Below are 20,408 nucleotides of genomic sequence, written 5' to 3'. Positions count from 1 at the left end.
TTGTTTTCGTACACCATGTGTTTTCTTTAAATGAGGCTACAGGATCACCTTAATGAGAATTTTGTGGTGTTATTTATTATTTTAAAGCAGTCAGACATCAGCTGCCATGTTTGACCTATGAAGAAACTATCATAGGTAAGTTAACAAGCTCCTAAAACCAGCATTCACAGACACTAAAAGACACACGGAAAAATTAAATAGCCCTTCAGCTTCCTAAAGGACAGCTTTTACAAAATTAAGATATGCAGAGCTAACAAAAAGAAAAGCAAAAAGTCTTTTAAATTTAGGGCTGTTATCTGCAACCATTTACCTACTTATAAAGCCACATCCTTGATTTTCAGCTTCACAAGAGCAAACGTTCAGATAGTTATTCTGGATCTGCTAATTTCTTAACATTATTACAGGGTGCTGCTATTGACAAACAAGTACTAATACTAATGGTAATTTAAAAGTTTGTGGTAATTATATAACTTATCCTTAAATACTTCATCTGGATTGACAGGAAGCTGAACATGAGCCAGCAGTGTGCCCAGGTGGCCAAGAAGGCCAATGGCATCCTGGCATGTATCAGAAACAGCGTCACCAGCAGGTCCAAGGAGGTGATTCTGCCCCTATACTCAGCCCTGGTAAGGCCACACCTTGAGTACTGCGTTCAGTTTTGGGCCCCTCAGTTCAAGAAGGATATTGAGGTCCTTGAACAGGTCCAAAGGAGGGCAACCAAGCTGGTGAAGGGACTCGAACACAGATCCTATGAGGAGAGGCTGAGGGAGCTGGGGCTGTTCAGCCTGAAGAAGAGGAGGCTCAGGGGAGACCTCATTGCTCTCTACAACTCCCTGAAAGGAGGATGGAGCCAGGCAGGAGTTGGTCTCTTTTCCCAGGCAACTCTCAAAAAGACAAGAGGGCATGGTCTTAAATTGTGCCGGGGGAAGTTCAGATTGGCTATTAGAAAGAATTTTTTCACGGAAAGGGTGATCAGACATTGGAACGGGCTGCCTGGGGAGGTGGTGGACTCTTCGTCCCTGGAGACATTTAAAAAGCGACTCGATATGGCACTCAGTGCCATAGTCTAGTGACTGTGGCGGTAGCTGATCAAGGGTTGGACTCGATGATCTCTGAGGTCCCTTCCAACCCAGCCTATTCTATGATTCTATGATTCACTGTAGTAAATGTTGAACAGCACTATCCTGCAAAAAACTGAGCTAAAAATGCAACAGAGCATTTTCTCTGCAATTCTATTTTTCCTTTGAAAAGAAATCTCATTATATTCTGTCAAGACAATAGCCTCTAAAAGACTAAATTCTTTCCTTCTTAAAATCAGGCACTGAAGAGATCGCATAAAAAATTTTATTCTTGGCTCAAATATGAACATTTGGGAATCACTACTTTTGAGCAAGGACTCACCCACTTAAAGGCAGAATTTATTTTGAAAACTGGTGTGAAGTATCAGGGAAAGAAAACCCATACATATTTTGCACTTCCCAGCTTTTGGTAGTTCTCCAGATAAGACAAAAATCTCAAAATAACCTCTTCCCCATATAACTGTTTTCTCATAGCTGTTGCCAAGTTATCTTATACCACCAGTGAGAACATCTACAAGAAGTAACTACTTCCAGACAAAGCAACTTAGAGCTCAGTCATTAAGTGAAAATTAAAAGCATCTGAGGTATTTTAGAAAAGATACCTGAGAGTAAAACCTAGGGAATACATTTTACCAGGTGCCCACCACAGGCTGCAGATACTATCAGGCAGCAACACTGCATCTCAAAAGATGCTGGGCTGCTTCTGCAAGTCCCAGGGCAGAAGAGTCCCACAGCTGGGGATAAGGACCATGGTTCATACTGGAGCTAAGGGTCCTCAGAGGAGCAATGCTTCTCCTTTGGACGCAGACCATGCACTCCTGGAATTAGTCCAGACCAGCTGCAGAAAGTGAAATCTCATCTAGAAAATTGTATTGAGTCCCTACAGAAACATTTAGGACTTTTAAACAAAGAATATCATTTGTGCATGTACACATGTGGACATAATTGTGTTACAGAAAACAATACCGAGGGATGGGGAAGAGGATTCACTCTTTTATCTCTTTAAGATGACTCTAGGTTACCAGGAGACATTCACAATGTTTCTGCAATGGTGAGGAATGCTGCATGTCCCATGGTCAGTGCTGCAAGTCATAAACTTGAGTTCCCCTATTAACCTAATCAACCCATTTTCCGTGCCTCATACACACCAATTTTCCTGGTTTATTCTTCCAGTGTTTTATGTGAAGGGCTAGCTACTTTTTCCCTAGGATGCAAAACCTTGACTGGGACCTTCAAGTGCTCTGCACAGTTGGGCTCTGGGCACATCACTCCTTAAAGTCAGCTGTGGCTCTCCTGTTGAGCATCTCTCACAGCATCAGAGGTAGGCAACCCCAAAGAAGCCAGGAGGGGCAGCTAGGTAGATCCTATGATCCAATGCAGAGGCCAACCTTGCCCCAGTCCCAGAGAAATGTCAGACCAGGCCACATGCCTGGGAGTCACAGGGAATCACACCATTTTTCTATACAGACTCTTCTGAACAGCACCAGGGCATGCCCCACTGCAAAGACACATCCAACACATGCATCGTGCAAAAAAGTGCAACAGACGGGAGCTATTTTGTCAACTGAATTCCCTTCAGTCTCCAGCAACAGTTACTGCACCGTTCACCAGCTTGTCTTCTTTTCCTCTTTTTTTAATTTTTATACTCACATTCTGGAATGTACATAGGAGTCCTGACCTGTTCATCTACATAAATTAGCATAAAGGCAAAAGTACTACAGACATCATAAAGAACTATACATGATTAGTTTAAATACATATCCTAGCAATTGTTAGAAGGAAAGCAAATCTTAACAAAAAAAAAAAATTAAGACAACAGAAAAGTTATAACTGAGAAAGTGATTTGAATCTTTTCCCCAAGATTCTTCCCTTGTGACTAGTTAGTTGTATTTTATGAGCAGACAATATAATAAATCAGACATCTTCATTTTACATCACTGTGTATTTCATGCATACTCAGCCTGAAGAGCAACTATTTAATTCAAGACAATTCAGATCACTTTTGAAAAACACTTTTGTATTACCTGAAAAAGCAGGACACAGGTTTCACATAGAACACATCCCTTTTCTTCCCAAGTCAGAAAAAGATTGGTTAAAACAAGAAGCACCATGTAACTGAGAAAAATTAAGCATGTATGTTCTATAATTTCTCAGCAGGGGAAAGTTCACCCATACTTCAAGCTGTCAAAGGCTGTGAAGATGTGATCAAAGACATTATGATAAAAAAAAAAAAAAAAAAAGCACATTCTTCTTTCTCAGGAGGCTTCAGAGGTATAAATTCCAGCAGCCTGAACCAACCTATCCATAGTCTAGCACTGTAATTCTCTCTCCCATACCCTTACCGACCCATGTCTCTTCCTTATTGTTGAACAGCACTCACTAGATGTGCCACTAGTTTGCAGGGCAATGACCACAGGGTTTCTTACATTCTCATTTACACTTCTATTAATTGTCATGCCAATGAGTTAGTTGATCATGGATAAAAACTGTAAGAGCTGTTTGACTTGATGAACAAGATAAACAGAACTGAAGTGAGGTATATCTCACTGTTGGAGATTGCAATCTTTGCAAGCATGAAAAAGTAAGTTCTGATGTTCACTTCAGAAAAATCCCAGCCTAGCAAGATCTCCAGAACCCTGTGTAACTCCACAAAACAGCTTCAAATAAGAATAAAAAAAAGTTCAAGCCATGCTCTATAGAAAAACAAGAGGATATTTTCTCTGCTCCAACAGTTATTTGAATAACACTTAAAGTGGATTTTTAAAGGTTGGTGTTCTGTATATTGCCTAATAAGAAGAGAAAGATATTAAGGAAACATTGCTAAATTCACTGTTGCAGCTCCAAAACTGTAATGTAAAAAGGACTAAGTGCAGAACTACTTTATTGCTGCTCTCAGTTCAGTATATCATCATACCAAATTACACTTCACAGGGACTAACACTCTTCAGCCTGGTTCAATGCCAAAACCAGCTGACTTTGTTTTCAAATATTAAATGGCTTTCACAATTTGCACTAAGTTGAATGAAGTATTCCATAAAAGCAAATCACACTGATTAAGGAACTGGTTCTGTTTCTCATTAGAATTTCAACTTTAAATTAGTGGAAGTTCTAGGCATGGGAAAGATGCAGCAGAAAGACCGGAACCTCACAGAGAGCAACTTTGCATTAGACAGGATCTGTATCACAACAGCTATAATTGCAGGCTGCCTCCTTGCTTTCTGTTTCATCTCACACTAGAATTCCTTCATGCTTCAACTTCAGAAATGGGTGAGATGCCACTGGCCTGCAGCAATGCAGTGCTAACCACATCCACACCTAAGCCATGTGACAATTATTAGGTGCAAATAGGGATTTTTCTAATAACTCTCTTTGTCCCTCTGGTTTCCATCTCACTCAACCTCAGCTGTAAAAAGAGGAAACAAGAGAGCTTGGGGAAAATGTTTTGGCCCAGCAGCAGAACAGAAAGCACTGAGAGAGCAAGTGTGAGTCAACAGAGTGTATGGCTTTTCTAGTCCACAATTCCATCAATCCCCTATGACCAAAATATATGCTAATATCCTGCTATTTGTCAGTAAAACCAGCCTACCATCATTAGGAGTATTTGATTGATACTGGCCATGATGATAGCACAGGAGGCAAATATTCCTCTCTATTCTCTGGCTGAGCATTGCACCTCATACAATGCAGTAAAATTTACAGAGGAAGTCAATCTTGAGGATCTGATTTCATATTGAGTCAGGGCATCTATAAAAAGTCTTTTCAGTAACAGTCCTTCAGAAGTAATACAGAAATCAAATTAGTTGATTGTGACAATCTAAATAGCAGCATTTGATACCTTCACAGCAGTCCATGGATAATGAGAGTTTAGAAGGAGAAATCCTATCTTTTATTAAACCCAACACAGCTGGGGGTCAGGGCTCCTCCCTACAGCTTTTGCCTATTTCATTTTAGGCTAAGAAATGAAAATATTAACACTGCTTAGCAAGGAAAGCACAAGTTAATTCAACTTCTATCCCCCCAAAGCCTATAAATCTCTGTCTTCACGAAGGGCACTTAATGTTTCAAATATAACATGAATTTCATATAATTTTAATTTCCCTTCACATGCCTCTTCATGAGTGGCAAGGATGCTACTCCAGAAGGGACATCAGAGTGCAGTGTGCTGAAAGGACAAGCAAGTGTACCAAAATAAGTCCACGAAGGGATATGCAGTTTTACCATCACGCTATGGACTTGCCAGCTATGAGGACACAGCTGTTCCACAGAACCACAGAATATCTCAAATCAGAAGGGACCTCCCTAAGGACCATCGAGTCCAACTCCCTACTCCTTGCATGATTCCCCAAAACTAAATGGTGACTGAGAGCATCGTGCAGGTGCTCCTTGAACCCTGACAGCCTTACTGCTGTGACCACTTCAGCCTTCTCTTCTCCAAGCTGAACAAACCTAGTGAGCTCAGCCTCTCCTTGTCTAAGTCAGGAGTGCACAGTGTCAAAGCTACAGCAATTGCACAGGTTGCACACATACCAAAGCCAAACCTGTGCTGAAAATATTTATGCAGCATAGGCTTCAGAATCACCTGGGACACAGCAGCAACACAGGGCATGAACAAAAGGAGTGTCAAGCAAAGTCCAGGAGCTGCCCAAGACATGTGGATATGCTAAGTGAGGTGCCACCAGATGCCAGGAGGGCTATGAGGAAAATCAGCAGCTGATTTGCCCATCGTGCAGAGCTTTCAAATACCCCAACACTAACAGTCCAAAGAAGCTACAAGAAAGGTACACAGTGAAATTTCGCCCCGAATGATAATAATTTTGTACTTGTTGGATGAAAAATGTATTTGTGTAGACTTCTGCAACTGCAGTTTTTCATTCATTAAGATGAGAAATTGCTTCTTTTATGCAATCTGCTACTATTCAGATAGCAAAACACAGTGATATCTGGTAGCAGACTTGCTGTTTTTGGCTTTAGAAGGTTTGGGTTTCTTCCCCCCCCCCATCTTCCTGTGAGAGGAAAGCTTTTCCCAAAGGATTTAAGTGATTTTATAAAACAAATGTAAAAATAAAGACACTTTTGTTTAAGGAGTGAAGGTTTTGTTTTGTTTTAAGGGGGATGGAGAGGGCAGGAAGAGAGAAATGACACTGATCATCTTTCAATTAAACAGGAAAAAAAAAAAAAGCTGATATCTCATTCTCAAAATAGAAACCTTGTAATAGCACAAAGGTTTATAATAAAAAGGTCAACAGAAAAAAAAGATTTTTCTAAATATACAATTTTTTAATTAAAGTCATAACTGAACACCTCAAAACATTTAGCTAAGATCAGCAGAGAGCATTTTCTCTCCAAATTCAAGGCCTTATACTGGGCATATCTATATTTCATTTAGTGAAATAGGATCCAAGACTACAATGGGAGTAAACCCCTGGATGTGGTCAAACATTGAAAGTGGGGAACAAAACAGTAGCAATTAGAAAAGGAAAAGCTAATCAAAACATCTGAAATCTTTCAGCAAAGTATGTACGGAGGTCTTGCAGAAGATGTGAGTGAGTAGAACCTTCACATCTGAAAAGTGTTCACCAAGCAAATGCATTGCAGAAATCTCATGTGTTGCAGAATTCAGATTCTAGCTTCTGATTAGTATGTATTAAATTAACTGTTGTATCAGTAAACCTTTACATATTGTATGAAGTTTTATTACTTAGAGAGAAGTCCAACAGCCACAAGTCGTCTTCAATGAGAAAATCGCATCTATTCAAATGGGAGTGAAAGGAATCCATGAAGACCCATTCACACTACCTAGCATTTAACTTCATTCAGAATTGTCACTCACTTCAATTACCATTTAACATGCAAAACTAACACACTGGGAGAACTCAACAATATACTTCAGTAATGAAAGGCAAAACAACATAGATAATAAGAATCTTGCAATTAAATACAACATGCAAGTGAAATCAATCACATTTTAACTACTTGTGCTTGTATGAGTAATTTACAAATGTTAATATTGAATTCATTTTTTTCCTAAATGTAGTCTTGAAGTGGGTGTATGCATGGGAAATGACAAGGCCTTCTTTTAATTGAGATTTTTTTAAAAAGGTCTAAAACCATTGGGGGTGGGCAGGAGGGGACAAAGACATTCTGTCAAATATATTACAGCATACATACATATATAACTGCACACACACACATGAAATGGTTTCATTTCTAGTAGCCCCCCAACCTCTGAGATGATACCATGCACAGATTAACTCATCAAATAGAGCAGGACAACATACAAAGCTCATTACAAATCCAAAGGTCTGGATCCGTGCATGGATTTCAGTAGTTACTTAGAATACTTTCCTAACAGTGTGCAGAGATACTGAGATACTGGACAAAGAGAAAGTACTACCCATAGTTCTTTCACAATGGGATGTTCCTTCAGCTCCTATTTACACAAAAAAACACCATGTGGAAATCTGAAAGTTAAGCTACTGGAAGGCTGCAGAACAATGCCTCTTTCCTCATTCTTCTGCCCACAACTCTTCTCTTTTCCTTTGTTTTTGAACTATGAAAGACACCATGTAATTTACAGATGCTCACACCTAAAAAGTTCTCCAGCAGTTTGTTCTAAGTTTCTGCTTTGTTCCTTCCCCGATGTAACCTCTTCATTCCAAGTGTGCTTTTCTAAATGGTGAAACCCCATCCAGCTAATAGATATCCCACAGTTACATCACAACGATGAATAAAACATGAGTTTTCCAATTAAAATTGGACAGGAGTGCATACTGACTTCAAGTGTAATTATGAGCATTTCTCCTACATCTCAACCAGTCTGTCGACCCCATCTTTCTGTAATTCTTGTTTTCTCAGTCACTTTTCTCTCTTGAATTCTTTCACATGTGCGTGTTCCAAGTTTTATCTCCACCTCTTACACCACCTACACCTTGCTCCAATCCAATTTTTCTACCCAGTCTGACCATGACCATGAACACACTTCCTTGACTTATTAACAAGAAGACTATTCCCTTGCACTTGCCTGAGCTGCAGACAATACTGGATGCTCCTGTTATCTACCCTGTTCAATAAAGTCTTAAAACATTTCCTCCCATTTCTTAAAGCAGCATTTTCCACAACCTCAAACTGTAACAGGAAATATTTGAGTGATTTTGATTTTAAAGAACAGAGCAAAAGCATGAGGAGACAAGTCCTCTGCTCTCTGATTTGCTACAGACTGTTTGAATTTAGGTTGGCTCTCTCCTTATTAAGTCTGAAATAACTTTTCCACCACATCCATTAATATCTAGAACCTGAAGGTTTTCAAGTGAAAGATGCTATAGAATTGCAAAGCACAGCCCTAGTTTCATCTTTTTTAATGATTCACCTAACACTCCTATAAAAGAGCAATAGAAGCAAATGAAAAATTACAATAAATGAAAAGCCTAATACTACATGCTAAAAGCTACCAAGACAATAAATTCAATTTTCCCTGGGACTGTTAAATTATTCTTTAGATAGCTCAACACAATCTCTTCACATTTATTTCCTATGGGGACACTGACACATTGAGCTCATTACACAGCTCCTCTTTAAAGAAAAAAACACTCATGCATTTAAAGAAAACACCTAAAATGTAATAGTTCAGCTTTTAATAAACTATGCTGGAAAAGAGTTTGCAACTACATTACTTCTAAGGAATGTTAGACACCTGCCTTACAAATTTAGAACAGGCAGACAAAGCAGTATCAAGATACTGATCTTGCTTTGATGTACAAACACACTCAAAGCATCTTACTTTTTTAAATTACTCTTTTCAAGAGGCGTCCACACAGATGACACACATTCTTCCTTTCTGAACAGTCATCTTGAAAACTTCCAGAAGTTTGAATGTGCATACAAAGTTGAGCTACAGGAGAGCTTATAAATGGACAAAGCATGATGCTATAGCAAAACTCAAATTAAGTCAACACAGTGGAGCCTTCAAACCACAGAAGCCATCATTACACTTTCTATGAAGGACATGACTCTTCTGTCTGTACCAGACATGTCTTCACAGAGTTAAAAGAAAGTCTCTGAACTGGCATACCTCATACCTCAGTTTGTTGCCAGTAGTTATTTCATGCTGACCTTTGCATAGCTCAGCACCAGCACCTGGGTCAGGTATTACACCTGCAAAATGAAGCCACAGGCAAGCCTCCTGGCTGGAAGCCCTCACCTTGGGTCTTCAGCAGTCCTCCACTTCACCTACCAAGCCCATTCCAGGGGAATTCTCCCTATTCCTATTTCCTCAAACAACAGGGTGTAGCCAGTGCCTAAGAGAGCATAAAATCCAGCCGAGAGACAACAGATAATCTTTTTATTTACTTATGGGTCCGAGTCCTGTTCATCCTGACCTCCAGCCTGCATGTCCATTTATGTGTCTTCTGCCCCACACATATTAATTTGTGGTCATCTTTAATATTTTATGAGCTATACTTGTTTCTACTCCATTAAACACTAAAAATAAGAAAAAAAAACCAGCTACTAATGTTATAGATGGGTGTTCCACCTTTTATAAATTCCATTCAACATCATATGATGTCATACACTCCTCAGAGATTAAGCATTTCTGCTCATCACACCTCCTTCACATAAATGTTTTCTATTTCTGTTGATTTGTAGTGAAGATCAAAGCATAAAATTTATGGTAGTTTGAGTTACCTGAACTGCCCACTTCCTTAAAAATCACATTCAAGTTCAAACACAAATTGGGACTTCAGAAACACACCGCTGGGAGAGCATCCTAAATCTGACAGTTAGGAAACCCATTTTGATTTCCTATGTAACATATTCTGATATTCATTCAATGAGTCAGCCAATCATCCTCCTATATGCCAAGTTTTTAATACAAAATTACAGATGAACCTTCCGTTTACAACCCTTATTCTTCTCCAAGAATCTGCCCGAGGGAATTTATAAGCAGCTGCTATCACATCTCTACGCTGTAACTAAGCTAGGAAAGCCAGCACTGCTGAAGTTTCGGTCTGTTGTCTAACTGCAGAATGTCCACACCCCATCATCCCTGTAGACTGGGTGTCCTTGTACATGTTCTGCTAGAATTTAATATATTCTGTACACAAGTGACCAGAACTATGTGCAGTATTTGACATGAACTCTTCCTAAAACTTTGTGTAATAACTTATCTCTACCAAAGAGCTCTTTCTGAGGATCCCTTTTGCTTACATTTCATCCCCACCTTCAAATACAGTCATCTGTGTCTGACTTTGGCATTCAGGCTTTCTCCTCCAGGCCTGTTTTAAGGGATGACCTGCCTGCTGATAGCACATATGCTGTTAACAATCACTCAGGTGATAAGTTCACTTTTAGAGCCATTTAACCTCTCATTCCTACTGCTTCAGTCATCAGAGACATTCAGTTCTTCCTGTGCAATAATCCAACCCCACTCGATGCTGACTGTGTTTCCTAACTTTGCCCCATTAGCAACCATCCTCTCCATAGTGTTATCTTAGCCAGCATGGTGCAGTAAAAAGACCACTAAAAAAGCCTCCCCACTAATACTCATCCAAAGCAGGAATTCCTTTATTCATGTAGACAGGAGCCATGGTGGACAACAAGTTATCCACCAGAGAGCAATGTTCCTCTGTGGCCAAGAAGGCCAATGGCATTAAAAAGTGTGCATTCAAAAAAGTGTGTCCAGCAGACTGAGGGAGGCTCTCCTCCCCCTCTACTCTGCCCTAGCAAGACTTCACCCACAGTCGTGCATCCAGTTCTGGGCTCCCCAGTTCAAGAGGGACAGGGATTTACTTGGGAGTACAACTGAGGGCTATGAGCATGGTTAAGGGACCAGAACACCTGCCTTATGAAGAAAGGCTGAGAGACCTGGGGCATTTTAGTCTGGAGAAGGGAAGACTGAGAGGGATCTAATTAACGTGTATAAATATATGAGGGCTGGGTGTCAAGAAGGAAGGGACAATCTCTTCTTGAGTTCATCTCCTTCTTGAGTTCCACCTCAACATGAGTAACAATTTCTTCACTGTAAAGGTTACAGAGTCCTGGAACAGGCTCCCCAGAGAGGTTGTGAAGTCTGCTTTGGAGACTTTCAAGACTCATCTGGATGCATTTCTGATCCAGCTGGCCCAGTTTTGGTGCTGCTCTGACAGAGGTGCTGGACTCAACAATCTTCAGAGGTCCCTTCCAACCCCTGACATTCTGTGAATCCATGACAAATTCTTCAGAAGACACTTCACCATTTTTAGCCAAACCCTAAACTTTAAATTTAAATTATTTTCAGTGCTGTATCTGCCATGGTGTATACACATCGAATTGAAGCCTTCTGATCCTTTTCTCTAGGACATTCAGTATTTTACCAGTGATAATATGACTTGTCTTCCATGACCTAATTGTGGGAAGCATTTTATCCTGTTTTCCACTTATCTTCATATACTTACTTCTTCCATTCCAAATTTGTTCTCAGTACTTGAACACTATTGAGACCAGAGTAAAAGGTGTGAAGATTTCATTCTCTTCATCTTTTAAAATAAATACAAGTATATTTCTTCTGCTATATTGCTCAACTGCTGCAGTCAACAGGTAACAACCTTCTTTCTTTTTTTTTAACTGGGCTCCAGTGTCCTGTGCTAACTCTTTCAGACCCCTTTATTTCTTTAGTTTGATAGCATTAAATCTGGAAGCAGGCTTAAGACATTTATTCTGGTCATTTCTCTTTGGCATCCTAACCTTCTCCCATGTTCAAATCCACATCCTTCTCTAAAACTGGTTACAACTGGTGAGTTTAGAGGCATTAGGCATTTTTCCCCTATAGCCTGATCTTCACAATATCATAGCCAAATTCTCTTATGTTTATTTCTTCTTCATCTGAAATTTCTTCATGCTCTAGCCTTTGGCAATTCATGTTACTCCTGCAGTTTCTGCTCTCCTATGATCAATCCCCCCCTTCGCTTCATTCCTTGAAGGTTTTCCAGTAACTTGCAGTATCTTATTCTTACAGCAAGATCCACAGCCCTACTTGGCAAGTTTTTCCTCTTCCTTAAAATGCAGTTTCCAAGCAGCTGTTCTACCTTCCTACCTTCCACTGAAAGACAGACCAAGCCTTTTTTTTTTTTTTTTGAACCTCCAAATCCTACAGGTCTTCAGCCCTTTGGACTACATAAGGGAGTTCCTTTAATTTCTGAGAACCTGCTTGACTAAAATAAAACTTCCTTGAAATAAAACCACTTTGTAGCTAGCATACTTATCCTTCAGTTTAATTTAAAATTATTAACTTGTGGCTAATCAACACATGTGCTTAAGGTCTGTGGAACTGAGCCATAATCTAGCATTGGAAAGCAAGAGCCAGTGTCAGCCACAGAGAGACCAGACATTCCTTACCCAGAGTTCAAAGATACACCCTCTAGTTCTGGACAAGCTGTAAACATGAGCCCTAATTTTCTCTGCATTCCACTACAATTAATGGCCAATGTCTACCCTATGATATTTCACTGCACTGATTTCCAATCCAACTATGCCACCACTGGGAAAAAGACTTACAAAAGCACATTTGAGAAACACCTCCTTTTCATACCCTAGCAGTGTCTCAAATGAACTCTGTAGCACTGGTCAACCAGAACATGTTTGCACAGCTACGTTCTGTAATTTGACTCAGTTTTGCCTCACTAAATCAACGTTAGCCCTCCAGATTCTGGAGAATACAAATGTTTAACAGAAAGCCATCTCCTGTCTACTAGAAAATTTGCATCTATATTAAGTGCCCCTGGTGTGTGCACCACAACCCTAGGAGGAGCAGGGAAGGAGGGCACTGATGGCCAAGTGCTACAGCAGGACATGGAAAGAACCACTCTGGCAAAGCAACAGCAAGTGATCTCTCTATCAAACACAGTTTCTCTCAACACTGGCTTGTGATACAACTTTCTTAACAGGGATGGACTGCCATGGAGGCAGTCTGAGCCTTCTATGCAAGAGTGAACTTATTAGCACAGACTATCAGTTCCACTGAGGCAGTAAATCACACTAGCCACCCCATTCCTGCTATACCAGCTATCTAGGCTGTGCTGCACAAGCACCTGCCTGCTACCTCCTGCCCACAGAGAGAAAACACAGCACCACAGCAGGACATGTCAACTGACACAGTAAACTAACCCACATAAAATGGGGAACTTGGCAGGGCATACGACAAATCTATCAATTCCAACAGCCCCATGCTTCCTGTTGTTTCTGAAGGACCAGTGGTGGTCTCAGTATGCATCTCCTCCCTTGGACTCTTCCACCAACAGGTACATCTCCCCAGAGACGACAATCACACTGCTGCCATGCTCTCATGTCCAGTTTCCCTAATTCAAGCCAAACCTTTGCAGAAGTGGGGTGTTCAGCCACATACTAAGCCAAGAAGCACAACACTGGGCACCGCAAAAAAGCAAATTAAGCATTTTAGTCACACACAGGGAAATAATGTGCCACCTTTTGCTCCAGAAGTGCTTAAAAGTGTTTTATCTTGTTAATTCTAGGTCAGTTGAGCCATGTGTGGTATGGATTACACTGACCCTTTTAGAGCTCTTAACATTTTTAAATAAGTAGGACATTTAACATTAGATACAAGCCAAGCTGTGTGCTCCCTGTGCACAATGGAATATGAACAACCAGCACATTCTACAGGGAGAAGTTACTTTGGAAAGTAACACATAAGTACATAATGAGAGAAAAAAAAAAAAAGTCAATTCTGACCCAGTATCATATTAAATTAATAGAGGTATTTTAGAGAAAAAAGAAAGTTGAACTGGAGTGACCTTTGCAAAGCCACCCAAGAACAGTGGCAGATTTAAAAACAAAGCAAGTATTTACAACTAAGTGATAAAAAGGTCTACTTTAAAGATAAAAGTTGTCTTGCTGCTTACAAAACACAATAGCTTTGGTATTTAGGCACAAAGGATACGTTTCAGCCATAAGTATCTCAACACAGTAACTGCTGGCTTTAAATACAAGCAAGGATCAGCACACAAATAACTAAAACTCAAATTTTAAAAAAGTTAATACTGTGATTCACTGGAGATGATAATTTGCCACTACCCGGTTTTCAAAAGTTTTAACCATCTCCGTATGAGCTGACATACTGGACCCACCGACACAAATAATTCCATTGCTTTCCCCTCTTTTCACAGATACCTTGTCTGAGTAAAGGAACAAGGAGAAAACAAAAACAGCAACAAAAAACTCCCACATTTCAATAAATTACCTTTCGGATAAGCCTTTCCCCTTCCCCCAGATCAAGTTTTCTTTGGGTCAGATTGGCACTTTGAAAAGGCACCAGGTGCCGGCAGGCCCAGCTCCAGCCGGTGTTGTGACAGATGCGGAGCAGACCCCGAGCAGGGCGGGCAGGGACCCGGGGGAGGCGGCCATGTGCTCAGCCCCGCATCCCCCAAAACGAGCATCCCGGGGAGGGAGCTCACACTTCCCACCGATTCGGGGAAGTAACTCGGAGGAGTTCGACAGCTATCGCTTCCAGCGGCTTTCTCCTGGGCCATATATTTTCCCCTGACATTAGCGAGAAATTTCAAAGGAGCCAAACCGCTCTGCCCGGACCCGCTCGGCGCCGGAACCACCGCCCCCCAAGGGCAGGGGACGAAGCCGGCTCGGCCCCGCTTCCGAGAGGGGCACCCACCAGCGGCACCGACCCCATGGGCGCTGCCCCTCTGCCACCGGAGTCCGCCGCCCTCCTCCTCGACCCCCAGGCAGGGCTACGCTGGGCGGCTCCTGCCGCAGATCCCGGCGGGGGAGAGCCCCCCACCCGTCCCCGGGGCAGCGCGGCGCCGCCAGACCCGCACCCCACCCGTGGTGCCGCCCCATCGCCAGACGCCTACCGGGGCTGGTGGTGGGGGGTCCCGCCCGCCACCGCTTCCCGGGGCCGCCCCCGGGCAAGCCGGGGAACCGCTGCGGGACGGCTTCGCGTTCAGCCCCGGGCCCCACCGAGCACGGAGCAGCGGCCTGGCCCGACCCGGCGCCGTGTCTCATCGCCGCCCTTACCGTTCTCGCCAGCGCGGCGCGGGAGCCTCCCGGAGAGGAGCGAAGCGAAGCCGCGGGGAAGAGCAGGGAGCCGGGGCCGAGAAAGCCGCCGCCGCGAGGAGGAGGAGGGGGCGGAGGATCGCAGCGAAGGGGAGGAGACGGGGGGCGGGGGAGCTGAGCGGCTGGCAGCCTCTCGCCCGCCGAGCACCGGCGCTTCCTCCCGACACGCCGCCGAGCTGAGCCGGGTAGGGCCGGGCAGAACGCGGGGGCCGGAGCACGGGGCCCGCCCAGCGCCGCCGGGCCCGGCTGGCGGGGCGGGGAGTCCCGGGCGGGCGGGATCGCCCCTTCCCTTGGCCGCACTGCACAAAGGGGACCCGCAGCTGCAGCCTTTGTTCGGCCGAGTGGCGCCCGGGAGAGGAGACGAAGGCGGCCGAGCGGCAACTTGGGCGCTTCTCCCTCCCCAAAGGTGGTTGTTCTCGCCCTGGCAAACGTGGGGCAACTTCGCTGATGTTAATTTGGGTCTGTGATGAAAACCCCCTCCACCTGTGCCAAATGCCGGTCGGCATCCAGCATTGAAGTCAGCCTACACGCAGTGCTTCAGCTTCCTGTTTATGCCTCAGGAGCTGCCTGGTGACTCCCCTTAAATTAAGGGGGAGTTTTTGCTTTGTTTTGTTGGTTTTTTTTATTGCAGAGCGTAGATGGGATCGTAAAGACTGATTTCTTAGCATTCTGCCCTTGGCAACCATTAAGTACTAATAACAAATTAATTTCAGATACATCTTTATCCCATTGTCTGTGGTAGTTCACGGATTTTCTTTCAAACGTTGCCACTCATTTGCCTATTGATCTACACGTGCAGTTGCTCACCGAGATCACTTTTGAAGGTACGCTTTTTTAGCCACTGTGCTCCATTGCTCATCCTACAAACCCTCTGCAACCTTCCTGATTTCAGTCCTTTGGTTCAGGTACTTAACACATGCAGCCCTGTTGCAGCCCTGTTGTTAAAATAAGTAAGGGGAGAATTCCTCCTCATTGACTCCTCACTTTGAAGAAGAGAGTGACATACTAGAAATGCTCATGTATAAGGCCTTTGCTGAAGGGCAGGAATACTCTTGAAACCAAAGTAACGTGTACAAAGGTAGAATGAGCAAAATGGCTCAACCTACACAACCATCTGTCTATGAGTGACCTTTTAAGAAGGCAGCAACAAAACTGGTCCATCCTAGGGCTGTTAAGACTAGCCATAAACAGAGAAGCTCCTTAGCTAAGCAGCCTCCCTTAAAAGCTCTTTCCTCTTAATGTTCATTAAGCCTCTGCCCCACCCCCTCCAGCAGTTAAAAGATGCCACCCAGGAGTCCTCGTCGTTTGCCCAGAGCTCTGCTTCCCAGCCTGGAAGGGTAGCACAAGGCTTTTGGTGCCAAGCCAGCTCATTGAATTTAGTACTAGACTAAGTCGCTTTGGTGTGCCACAGGCTCCTAAAGAAACAGGTGGTTTATCAGTTCCTCTAGCTGTTGTCTAGAAATTAGCTGTGAGTCCCATGAAGTCCCTGTTGCAAGTCGTAGGCATGTGAGGAAAGGGGGGAAGCTGCAGTGCTTGGGCTCATTCACACAAATAACAAGGACCTTTTGCTTCCTGCCTGTGCTAGCAGGGCTGTGTTAGAAAAAAACAAGTACATGTCTTGAACCTTGACTCCTGTAGCTGTGTAGTGGGGAGGAATACATTTTTGTGTTTTATTTTTAAATTTAAAAAAAAATTGGAAATTGTATTCCCCTAAACATTGGGTAAAAAAAGTCTGAAAATATAAAGTAACGTAATAAATGTGGGGAAGTCTGCCTAAAGTAAAGCCAATGTGCTAGAGGCATAAGCTACATCATGTATTTCCAGGTATGGCAAGACCTGCTCACTGCATTATTCACTGAGGACAGAAGCCAACTATCAGCCCTGTAAACTCTACCAAAGGGAGCTCCTACCACATAATGGGGTGCTCATTTGCCATGTATTTAATACACAGGCACCCCACCTCCTCTGACCACCTTTTACAAGAGGTGCATTTTGGTCTTCATTTTTTAGTATGGATGCCTGGAATAGAGGGAGGAACGGGCAAATGCAGCTCATCTCTTTTTTTCGTGATCCTTCTGGACTAGGTTTTTCTCCATTCATGGTCAAAACAGAGGCTTACTAATATTTTAATTCCAAGTCAATATACAAACATTTGTTAAAGCCTAGGCATAACTATAGACTTCACTTGTGCCCTTACTAAGGAAACAACATTCATGGAGTTTTTTCTTACATTGTTAACTGGCAAGTTTTTCACACCCAGGCAGCACATGATAGATAGCGCTATTAAATTATGCCACACTGTGCATCTGCTGCCTCTGGGGAGAAGTATGGAATAATACAATTAATGTCTTACCTTTTAATGCTATTATAGCTACAAAAATGTGATCTTCATTCTCACCACCAAGACCAGTGACAGCCTAGCCTCATTCTCAGACAGATGACCAAGCAGTGGCTAGAGCTTCAAGGCAAGCCACACACCTGAGCGGATCATGAAAACCTTTGGACTTCATCATGTTCCAGATCCTTTTAATGAAACCAGCACCCTGACCCCACAGTGACACCTTAAACCTTGTACACAGATCTTTGCATTTTGAGATGCCATAACCTCTGCTTTATAAATAATATCCAAAGCAATAACCTAATTCCATAAGCATGCATATAGCTGATTAAGCTCATTTAATTCAATAAGACTACTTACTAGGAGTAAAATGAAACAAGTATGTAAGAAAATGTGTTGTTTGGAAATAAGAACTTCTGGGAATAAACATAAAATTACCTAGTTCAGATTTACTTCTTTATGTTTTCCTAAGAACAATTATGAAATGGTTTAATCTTATCATTCCATTAAATGTTTCACAACCTTCAAAAGGTTTCAAGATACAAAAATTTTAAAACCCAGCTGTCGATCATAAGTGTCTTCTTAAACCTACATTCTTATAAGACCAAGAACAAAGCATTTTTTCTCTAATCAATAGGTTTACTCAGAAACAGATGATGCTACTTAAAATTGTGTTAATTAACACAGGTTCTCAAGGTGGTGTTCTCATGCAGCACAACACCAGGAAGACAAGCTCTATCCACCTTAAAAAATGTGGTGTCACTGTTAACACTACTTGGATCTGCCATTAACACCAAGTCTCCATCTCACAGCTGCTTCTAAACCTAAGGCCTGCTTGTGTTCAAAGAGAATTTCAGAGTTCTTTTGGCATTGCATATGCTATTCACAAAGTCACCTGTAACTGTTCATAAGAACAGCTGAGAACAAAGAAGCTTATTTCCCCCTCTTTAGAGGCCTGGCTACAGGATGTTTGGGTCTTGTATCTATCCTGCTTGTGTAAACTTAGGAGTAGTAATTAAAACACATTTCAAGATGCAGGCTGCTGCCTGGATTGCTGGGGCACTCCAGCCATCCCCTCAGCTACACATGCTGAGATGGGGACAAGATTTCCTGAGAAAATCACTGCTGTAGCCATCACATCTGGATCACTCCTGCCTGCATATCACTGAGCTGCATGTGCACATTCAACAAAGCTCACTGGGCAGTATTTCACAAAAAAAAAAAAAAAAAAAAAAAAAGAAAAAAAGGCCTAGTTCTCCATTCACACCCACCCCCATGTACATCCAGCAGCTTGCACAAACAAGGTGCCGAAGGACACTCTAATTGTATTGATGCACTGGGCTTTATTTTTTGTTTTATTGTTTACTTTAATAATAAACTCTGTAGACAATGTGTGAGTAGCATGTTGGTGGAGGCTGTAAATGGTGCAGATATATTTAGGAGTGCTAGAAAATACATTTTCTCAGTATTGTTTGAAGGAGGGGGAGATGACAAAGGAGAGGTGTGAGAGCAATGCACCCATTCTTCAGGTGCTCAAATGCCTCAAGACACAAACCAGAAACACCTTTCTCAGCTCTGTGAAGGTCTCAGCCACTCAAGCAAGGAAATAAAGACATGTCTGTTCCTTTTTCCTACATGCACCTACTTAGAGAATGTAGACCAATTAAAGCTGAGCCAGACAGATATCAGTTCTTTAATTAGGCTTGTCCTTTTAAATGCCCCAGGAAAATTATAAAAACCACCATAAGATTGCCCAAGAACAAATGAGATATGCTTTTAAACACTCTTTATTACTAACATTGCATAAGCATTTCCAACAATCAAATCTAACAGTTTATTATCATAGTTGCAATCCCTTTGGCTTAGCAGCAGCAAGATGAATAGCATGTCATATCTGTTCTCAGCAAATAGCTGCCTGCCTTTGTAAACAAAACTGTCAAGACTGATTCTCCATACATATTTGCAAATTACATCCATTGGTTATGTGTCTTGCGGCATATTTAGTGTGCTGCCAGGGGAATGTTACCTTCCCATCACTTTTATGTGTTACCAACATAGTGTTTTCAAGGAACAGGTATATGGAGAGCTGTGGCTTGAATTCACTAATGTCTTTTACTGCCCCTGATGAAAAACATACTTACTACCTACCTTACAAACATTTGAAACTGTCATGCAAATGAGCTCCAAGACTGATTGCTTGATTACTCCAATAAATGAGAATCACACAGCCTTAAAGGATGTGATTGCACAGTTACTTTAGTCCTAAACCTGTATACATAGCAAGAAACTTTTAGTGGCATCTCTGAACATCCTATTTACTTTCCGTCTGTATACCTATCGTTGCAAAACACCTCTTAACTAACAACAGGTGGTTTAGTGTCCTTGTCCTCTGTAAGATCTATGAGCAAGATGTTTATGTGATATCCTGATACTCAGCCTGCTCTCAAGTACAGACCTCAATGCCCTCATCCCAGCTCCATCATTTTCCTTGTTGGCTGTCCGGGAAGAATTTACTTCAGTTCCTTGTATCAGTTTAACTGTATGTAATATGATAATAATATTTCTTACTTCACAGAGGAAGAGGGTAAATTAGTTAATGTGTGCCCTGTGCTCTAAGAATATGGAGTGAAATGCAAGCTTAATACTCTAATTTCAGGCATGCCTTTTGGCATTTCATGGTTTTTAACTTGTATTTAATCTGTACAATACATGTGGAGGACAAAATCTTTAGTCACTGACATTTTTAATTGGAATAATTCCCTTTTTATGTGCTGTACTTTTGTTGATTTCAACTACAAAAGTAGGCCCACTTTTCATATAGAAAGATCTATGATGCTAATTTTGACATTTTATGTTAATGATACATAATAAAGTAATGTCATTTCAACAGAGAGTTCTAATTAGTTGCCAGTAACACAATATAGTCTTGTATAATT

General features: G+C 42.0%; 1 protein-coding gene across 3 annotated transcripts in view; it reads right to left on the bottom strand.

Moving 5' to 3' along the window:
* The window catches only part of FAM110B (family with sequence similarity 110 member B), a 109,780-nt gene extending 94,577 nt beyond the window's left edge, over nucleotides 1-15,203 (bottom strand). For all 3 annotated transcript variants that reach the window (XM_030446374.1, XM_030446373.1, XM_030446372.1), the window contains exon 1: nucleotides 15,096-15,203. The gene's annotated coding sequence lies outside the window, so the exon portion shown is untranslated. The remainder of the gene's footprint in view (nucleotides 1-15,095) is intronic.
* Nucleotides 15,204-20,408: the final 5,205 nt, after the last annotated feature.

The sequence above is a fragment of the Calypte anna genome, chromosome 2, assembly GCF_003957555.1.
Source record: "Calypte anna isolate BGI_N300 chromosome 2, bCalAnn1_v1.p, whole genome shotgun sequence".
In the NCBI taxonomy this organism is placed as follows: domain Eukaryota; kingdom Metazoa; phylum Chordata; class Aves; order Apodiformes; family Trochilidae; genus Calypte; species Calypte anna.
This window is presented reverse-complemented; position numbering and strand designations above follow the sequence as displayed.